This window comes from Schistocerca nitens, chromosome 4, assembly GCF_023898315.1.
Source record: "Schistocerca nitens isolate TAMUIC-IGC-003100 chromosome 4, iqSchNite1.1, whole genome shotgun sequence".
Classification (NCBI taxonomy): Eukaryota; Metazoa; Arthropoda; class Insecta; order Orthoptera; family Acrididae; genus Schistocerca; species Schistocerca nitens.
In genome coordinates this window covers 831,255,861-831,263,975 of record NC_064617.1, presented here as the reverse complement: position 1 = coordinate 831,263,975, position 8,115 = coordinate 831,255,861, and positions in this window count along the sequence as shown.

The window sequence follows — 8,115 nt, the reverse complement described above, 5'->3', positions numbered from 1 at the left end:
TGGTACCAGACGTACATGCAGCCACATACCATTAAGTGGCTTGCGGAGTAAGGTGTAGATGTAGATGTATAGAAAATAAGTGTAGGGGGACTCTGTGACAGTGTGACGGGTGCAGTAGGCAGCTGAGGTGGGTGCAGGCCACGTGTCCCTGGCGGTCCCGGACGTGCAGCTGGCTGTGACGGACGAGTCGGGCGACCTCTGGCTGGGGTCGCTACTGGGTCAAGGCTATGTGGGACAGCACAGCACGGGACGGGACGGAAAAGGGGTGGTGGGGGGAGGGGCGACTACACACACGCTGCTGCATGCCTGGGTAGCTGGCAGCGCGCCCGCCAGGTAAAACACACACACACACACACACACACACACACACACAGAGAGAGAGAGAGAGAGAGAGAGAGAGAGAGAGAGAGAGACTGGGCTGAGCGGAAGAGTAAAGTCACACCTCGCTCTGCGTCACCGGTGTTGCTGCTGCTGCTGCTGCTGCCGCCTGCAAGAGAAATGCCACCTGCTTTCTGCTCGCCAGACAGCTGCGTCTGACGCCGTAAGACTGTGGTTGAGCATTTAGCGTATCACTGAGATGCTAACAAGAACTGAACCCAGTGACCTATACAGTGAACAGACCGCTGCCCCATATAATCATGTGAAAAATTAAGAAAAAAATTACATCGCGCAAAGGAAACCAATAAACATCTAAGTTTAAACCAAGGATGGACTTATTAAACAAGAATGCTGACAAGGGAACCTCCCCATCGCACCCCACTCAGATTTAGTTATAAATTGGCACAGTGGATAGGCCTTGGAAAACTGAACACAGATCAATCGATAAAACAGGAAGAAGTTGTGTGGAACTATGAAAAAAATAAGCAAAATATACAAACTGAGTAGTCCATGAGCAAGATAGGCAACATCAAGGAGAATGTGAGCTCAGGAGCGCCGTGGTCCCGCGGTTAGCGTGAGCAGCTGCGGAACGAGAGGTCCTTGGTTCAAGCCTCCCCTCTAGTGAAATGTTTAATTTTTTATTTTCAGACAATTATTATCTGTCTGTCCGTCCGTCCGTCTGATGCGAAATAACTGCGCCGTAGTATGGGGGCGCTACACCTAAACAAACATCGAAACACACGACGTCAGTCGACTACAGCGCACGGAAGAGAGAGTATTCCTGCTAACGAGGCTCCCTGGCTGGCAGTTGATTGTTCGCTACTTTGGACGGGAGTGCATTAAATACGTGAGATGTATTCCGTGGGCAATATGAATCCAGCAAATATAGCTCGCGTTCGCAAAACACAGACACTAAACTTATTACAGTGAACAGAGACGTCAATGAACGAACGGACAGATCATAACTTTGCGAAAATAAAGAAAGTAAACTTTACACTCGAGGGAGGTCTTGAACCAAGAACCTCTCGTTCCGCAGTTGCTAGCGCAAACCACGGGGCCACGGCGCTCTTGAGCTCGCATTTTCCTTGATGTTGCCTATCTTGCACATGGACTACTCAGTTTGTATATTTTGCTTATTTTTTTCATAGTTCCACACAACTTCTTCCTGTATTCTCGATTGATCTGTGTTCAGTTTTTCAAGACCTATCCACTGTGCGAACTTATAACTAAATCTGAGGGGGGTGCGATAGGGAGGTTCCCTTGTGAGTACCATAGCTCACACAAATACGAGGCGTGCTTTTTAAGTAAGTACCGTTTTGAAATTTTAAAAAAGACGTGCGAAGATATCTCAATAACTTTATTTTTACATGAAAGCCTGTACCTTAATCTAAGCACTGACGCCATTATAGTCTCATTCTTCCTTGTTTAGGTTGTGTACTGAGTGTTTAAGATGCCTCCGATAATCGTGAGTACCGCCGACTGTGAAGTACGGGCTGTTGGAAGATTTCTTAGTGCTAAAGGCCTAAAAGCGATCGATATTCATCGTGAGATCTCTGCAGTTTACGGAGAAAACATTATGAGTGATAGAATGGTAAGAAAGTGGGTGAGAGCATTTAAAGATGGCCGCACAAATGTGCATGATGAACAACGGAGTGGGCGTCCTTCGGTCGTTAATGAAAGTTTGGTGCAGGAAGTGGACAATAAGGTGAGAGGAAACAACCGCTTTACGATTTCCTCCTTGCGGGATGACTTTCCTAATGTTTCACGTAGTGTTTTGTATGGCACTGTGACCGAGCACTTGAATTACCGAAAATTGTGCGCACGTTGGATACCGAAAATGTTGACGGATGTGCACAAAACCAAACGTTTAGATACAATGCATTGACTTTCCTCGAGCGGTACCACAACGACGGTGATGATTTCTTAAGCCAAATTGTTACGTGAGATGAAACATGGGTGGCCTACGTCACACCAGAATCAAAGCAACAGTCCATGGAAGTTGAGCAAGGGCATCGTTTTGCTGCAAGACAATGCCCGTCCGCATGTGGCGAATCAGACCAAAGATCTCATCACATCTTTTCGATGGGAAACTGTAGATCATCCTCCGTACAGCCCCGGTCTTGTGCCCAGTGACTACCATCTGTTCCTGCACTTGAAGAGACACCTGGGCGGTCAGCGTCTTCAAGACGATTACGAAGTCAAAACTGTGGTGATGCAGTGGTTAACAAGTCAGGCAGCAGACTTCTATGAGGAAGGTGTTCAAACACTGGTACAATGTTATGACAAGTACCTCAATACTGACGTAAATTATGTAGGAAAGCAGATTAAGGTACAGGCTTTCATGTAAAAATAAAATTATTGAGGTAACTTAGCACGTCTTTTTTTTAATTTCAAAACGGTGCTTACTTAAAAAAAACACGCCTCGTATAATGGGAGAGGTGTTCCATCGAGCTACGAAATAAAACCAAAGGTCACAATAAAATTCTGTTTATACTAAGATGCATTAACCGGATTCCCTCAGACAAAACAGTTTATTATAAGATTCAAATGAAATATTGGAGCAGCTCGGTAGAACCTCAGCACCTGTGGGCGGAATTGTAAATGAAATGATGGAATTAGCTATGACCATGTAGAAAATGATTGTGGAATTAGTCAACAAATTAAAGAGAAGCAGCCAGGGAAGTACATGTAAGCAAAGCCAGGAAACTACATGCAATCACTAGAAGTCTTGCCTAAGCGCTTGTTGAATTCAAGTAACTGACAGTATTAATTAATTTAGAAAAGAAGACTAACACGAAACAAACAACTCCACAATCCCCTCGTCACGACATGTGCAAATGCGCCTCATGGTTACCATCACTCTAAAACTCAGATGCAGATGAAGGCTGTCGTAACCAAGAGTTTTTAAGTTCAGCCCCGCAATCCACGACCAGCTCTACCACGAAGCCCTCCCTCTCTGCAGTTCTAAGGCGAAATGTCCGTTCTCTGGAGATCTGAGACCAAGTGTCTATCTGCTGTCCTACTCAAAAAATTTGCTTGTTCTGCCAGCAACCAATCTATCTTTAGTCACCTCCAGTAGACCTTCCAAGTTCCGAGCAATGAAAAGTTTATAACAACAACAACAATTTGCCATCTCCTAATGAGTCAGCTGTGATTACCCAGTAATACACATTTCCTCTTAAGAGTGGAGCAGAAAGCAGGTCTTTTCTCCCAGAAAGAGACTGGTTTTTCGGTTCCCAATGAAAGGGGCTGCACATATGCACTCTCTTGTCTTCCTCCCCGTTATGAAAATAATTTTGGTGAACCAACCTTGTCCGCAGCTCGTGGTCTCGCGGTAGCCTTCTCGCTTCCCGAGCACGGGGTCCCGGGTTCGATTCCCGGCGGGGTCAGGGATTTTCTCTGCCTCGTGATGACTGGGTGTAGTGTGATGTCCTTAGGTTAGTTAGGTTTAAGTAGTTCTAAGTTCTAGGGGACTGATGACCGTCGATGTTAAGTCCCATAGTGCTCAGAGCCATTTGAACCAACCTAGGACTGCCTTACAAAATTTGAACATCAATTCCTGCTGATCTCGTTTGAGTCCAACAGAGTCTTCCCGCCTTAAGTGTGTCGCGTTTCCCATCCCCTTGCAGATTTGTATCTTTCTCGAAGGCTTTCTTTGCTCGGCATCTCACAATCGAAGATTACAGCCTGGTGAACGCTGCATACAGGCATCGTTGAGGCTTTTATCGGAACATGGGACACCGTCTCTGCCAGCGCCCTTAGATCCAGAATACATGGTCCAAGACCCGACCTTTCCGATGGAAATATTTTGCCGTTGGAACCCTGCATCCTTCACTTTGCCCCATTCTGCCAGTGGATCCATCTTACAGAAAAACATTAAATGCATCTGTCACCGAATAGATATGAAATTGGAAAGAACATATATTCGCAATCATTGGTGTTTTTAATTTACTTTTGTATTTTCATGCACCAGCAGCAGTTGTAGTTTGGAATAGTGGGGTTATTGATTAGGTTACGTAAAGTAAAGGGTAATTTTAATACCACATACCATAATCTGGAAAGACATACTTGTGGTTTTTATTAATTTTCTTTTGTAGGATTTCGACCCAAGGGTAGTAACGCCCAACTATACACATTTTAAAGCACCATATTGCAATATCAAAGCAAAACATTTACCATGTAGGTAATAAAAGCACCCATAACATTATAAAGTGCAGATGAATATATTGACTGTCACGTTATATGTAAGTACAGAAACGCTGCAGTAATGTTTTAACCAGTAGAAATGTAGTGAACAGAATCCACATCTCATATTTTAAATTTCTTACAAGCGAATAAAAAAATTAAATTCAAGGAAAAAATCTCTCAGTACTGACTTCCGATCTTACACAACTACATTATTGGGTGGGATCAGATGGGTAAACTCCCTGTGCTGTCGAGTAAGAATGGCATGGTATACATCAGCCATGGTCTTTTCTCTTTTGAATACGTTTACATCTTTTCCACTCTTCTGTGTGAGTGTAAGAATTTTTAATAGATACTTGAGATAGACAAGTACGACAAATGATCACACTGCATTTGGAGATCTTACATCCCTGCATTGACAATGTTTCAGTAGCATCTGTAATATGTTTCTTGTAGATGAGGCGTTTGTCCTAGAGAATTCCAACATACATTGACGGCTTCATTGGATGGAGCACTTTCACTTAATAACAGAAGATTTGTTTGCAAATACAGTCCTTTTCTTCTGTAAAATGGTGCCTGACTTAGTCACGTCTACTCTGACTCGCCATTCTGTAAAACATTTTTCAAGCAATAGTTGGAGTTGAAGTCAGTTACATTGTTGTCATGTAGTATAATATCGCTGTATATGTTACCTGGATTCAACAACGGCTTTCCTCTGATAGATTCTTCGAACGTTGCTTTGTCGGGTCACGAAATGTTAGACAACTCATCGTGAAAAACCGTCTGCTTTCCAGAAACTCTAATTTCCGCCGATTTAGTAGAAGGAAAACGTGGGATCCACAGAAATCCGCACTTCTTAGTGCGAATGACACAAAGATAATACATTAGGGTTTAACGTTCCATCGACGATGAGTTCATTAGAAACTGAGCATAATCACGACCTGGGAAGGAATTCGGCGGTGTTCTTTTCCAAAGAAAAATACCGACATTTGGACTGTGCTGTTCAGGGAGAACACTAAGACTTACATCTGGACGATCTGAGACGGATCTGATGCGCCGTACCACCGATTGGAGTCCAGTACGCCACATCGCCCTCTGAAACTGAAACATAGTTTTTTGTCTGTTTCAGCCACATTGTGCCTGTTAAGCCACTACGATAAAATTCAGGAAAATCTGCTTGTAAACTAGCAATTATAAACAGCGTGGGCAGTTTATTCTAAAAGCAGAACCGTCTGCTGAATGTACAATACCACTTTATCTGTTATTTCTTGCTCCAGTGCAGGATTTAAAACAAAGTAAAGAAATCATCGCGTTTCCATTTCATTTAAAACAGTGTGATAAATGATCGATAAAATACTACGCAATTAAAGTTTAATATGCTTTAACTTCTTTCTGTAAAAAGAGTTAAATTCTTTTTGTTATTCTTTCTCATCCGTTCTTTTTAGGCGTCCATAGAATGTAACTCTTCTCTTCCACATTGTGTCTAATAATCGTTTTATTCTTTCATATTACTTCCTTATTACTTCATAATTTCTATTTCCCACCCTCATTTTTTCGCCCCCAAGATTTTTCTGGTTATTTTCCTTTCCTTCTTAGCCATTTTACCAATTGTTTGATTGTACTTAACGAAAGGCTTTCTGAAGCATAAAGGCACTGAGGTCTATGCCCGAGTTTTGCATTTATGGATAAAGATTTCTCGCGATACAATGTTTTTGTTGATGGAAAACCCGCTTCCAGTTTTATTCTTCCTTACTCGATTTTGATTTATGTCGGTACCTCCTTCGCGTCAGTTACACATTCTTTTTTCCCCTTCTTGAAAAGATGTTCATATGCCTTGTTTTGAAGCTGCCTCCAGTAGGACAGTTATCTGCACTGTTGCATCTTCTATAGATTCAGCTAATATGGCAAGATCATCTGCAAAAGCCAATCTATCAACTCTCTGAATTTCCTCTTTTCCCTCAACTATGACTTTCTAGCTCTTCCTTCTTCAGGTCTTTCCCTCCATTCCCTGATTACCTAATCTAGTACAATGCAGAAAAGCGGTGGGGATGGTCCATATTCTTGCCTTACAACAAATCTGATCCCAAAAGCTTAGCAGCTTTCACCTAAAAATTTAATAAAGACACAAGGGTATTAGAGATGTAGCTGCCAGTGGGCTTTGATTTATATCAGTGGGACAAATTCAAAATTTGAGCTAGACCCCAAGACTCCTGCTTACTAGGCAGAACATCGTTATCACCACAACTGCACGGACTGTTGCAGACCCAAATTCTCAACTTATACTACACACACTACTTGTGTAGTGCCCCTCATTGCTCGCGGCATCTCGCCGATTTCCGTAACAGTTCGAGCTTGGCGTGCATCTGCACTGAAGGGATCACTGGCCATCACTGTCTTAATTATGTAGATGTTGTGTCTCTTCATGCCGGCATCGGCGAGATGCCGCGAGTAATGAGGCTAATGAGCAAGGGCACTACATCAGTAGTGTGTGTAAGTATAAGTTGAGAATTTGGGTCTCACGGCAGGCATGCTAAGGTAGCCCACACATTGGTGGTGACCACTGTGTTCTGATGGTGCTGTGATCAGCGCATCTGAAGTGGGACACCCGGGTTCGAGTCTCGGTTTGGTACAAATTTTCGTCTTGTCTCATTGATATAAATCAATTCCCACTGGCAGCTAATATCTTTAATTCCTTTGTGTCTTGATGCATAGTGGCAGCAGGATCAAACTGGTGTCTTTTCTTTCGGACATGACGGAAAGGAAAGACACCACATATACGCTACTGGCCATTAAAATTGCTACACCAAGAAGAAACGCAGATGATAAACGGGTATTCATTGGACAAATATATTATACTACAACTGACATGTGATTACATTTTCACGCCATTTCGGTGCATAGATCCTAAGAAATCAGTACCCAGAACAACCACCTCTGGCCGTAATAACGGCCTTGATACGCCTGGGCATTGAGTCAAACAGAGCTTGGATGGCGTGTTCAGGTACAGCTGCCCATGCAGCTTCAACACGATACCACAGTTCATCAAGAGCAGTGACTGGCGTATTGTGCAGAGCCAGTTGTTCGGCCACCATTGACCAGACGTTTTCAATTCGTGAGAGATCTGGAGAATGTGCTGGCCAGGGCAGAGGTCGAACATTTTCTGTATCCAGAAAGACCCGTACAGGACCTGCAACATGCGGTCGTGTATTATCCTGCTGAACTGTAGGGTTTCGCAGAGGTCGAATGAAGGGTAGAGCCACGGGTCGCAACACATCTGAAATGTAACGTCCACTGTTAAATGTGCCGTCAATGCGAACAAGAGGTGACCGAGACGTGTAACCAATGGCACCCCATACCATCACGCCGGGTGATACGCATCCAACGTGCGTTCACCACGATGTCGCCAAACACGGATGCGACCATCATGATGCTGTAAACACAACCTGGATTCATCCGCCAAAATGACGTTTTGCCATTCGTGCACCCAGGTTAGTCGTTGAGTACACCATCGCAGGCGCTCCTGTCTGTGATGCAGCGTCAAGGGTAACCGCA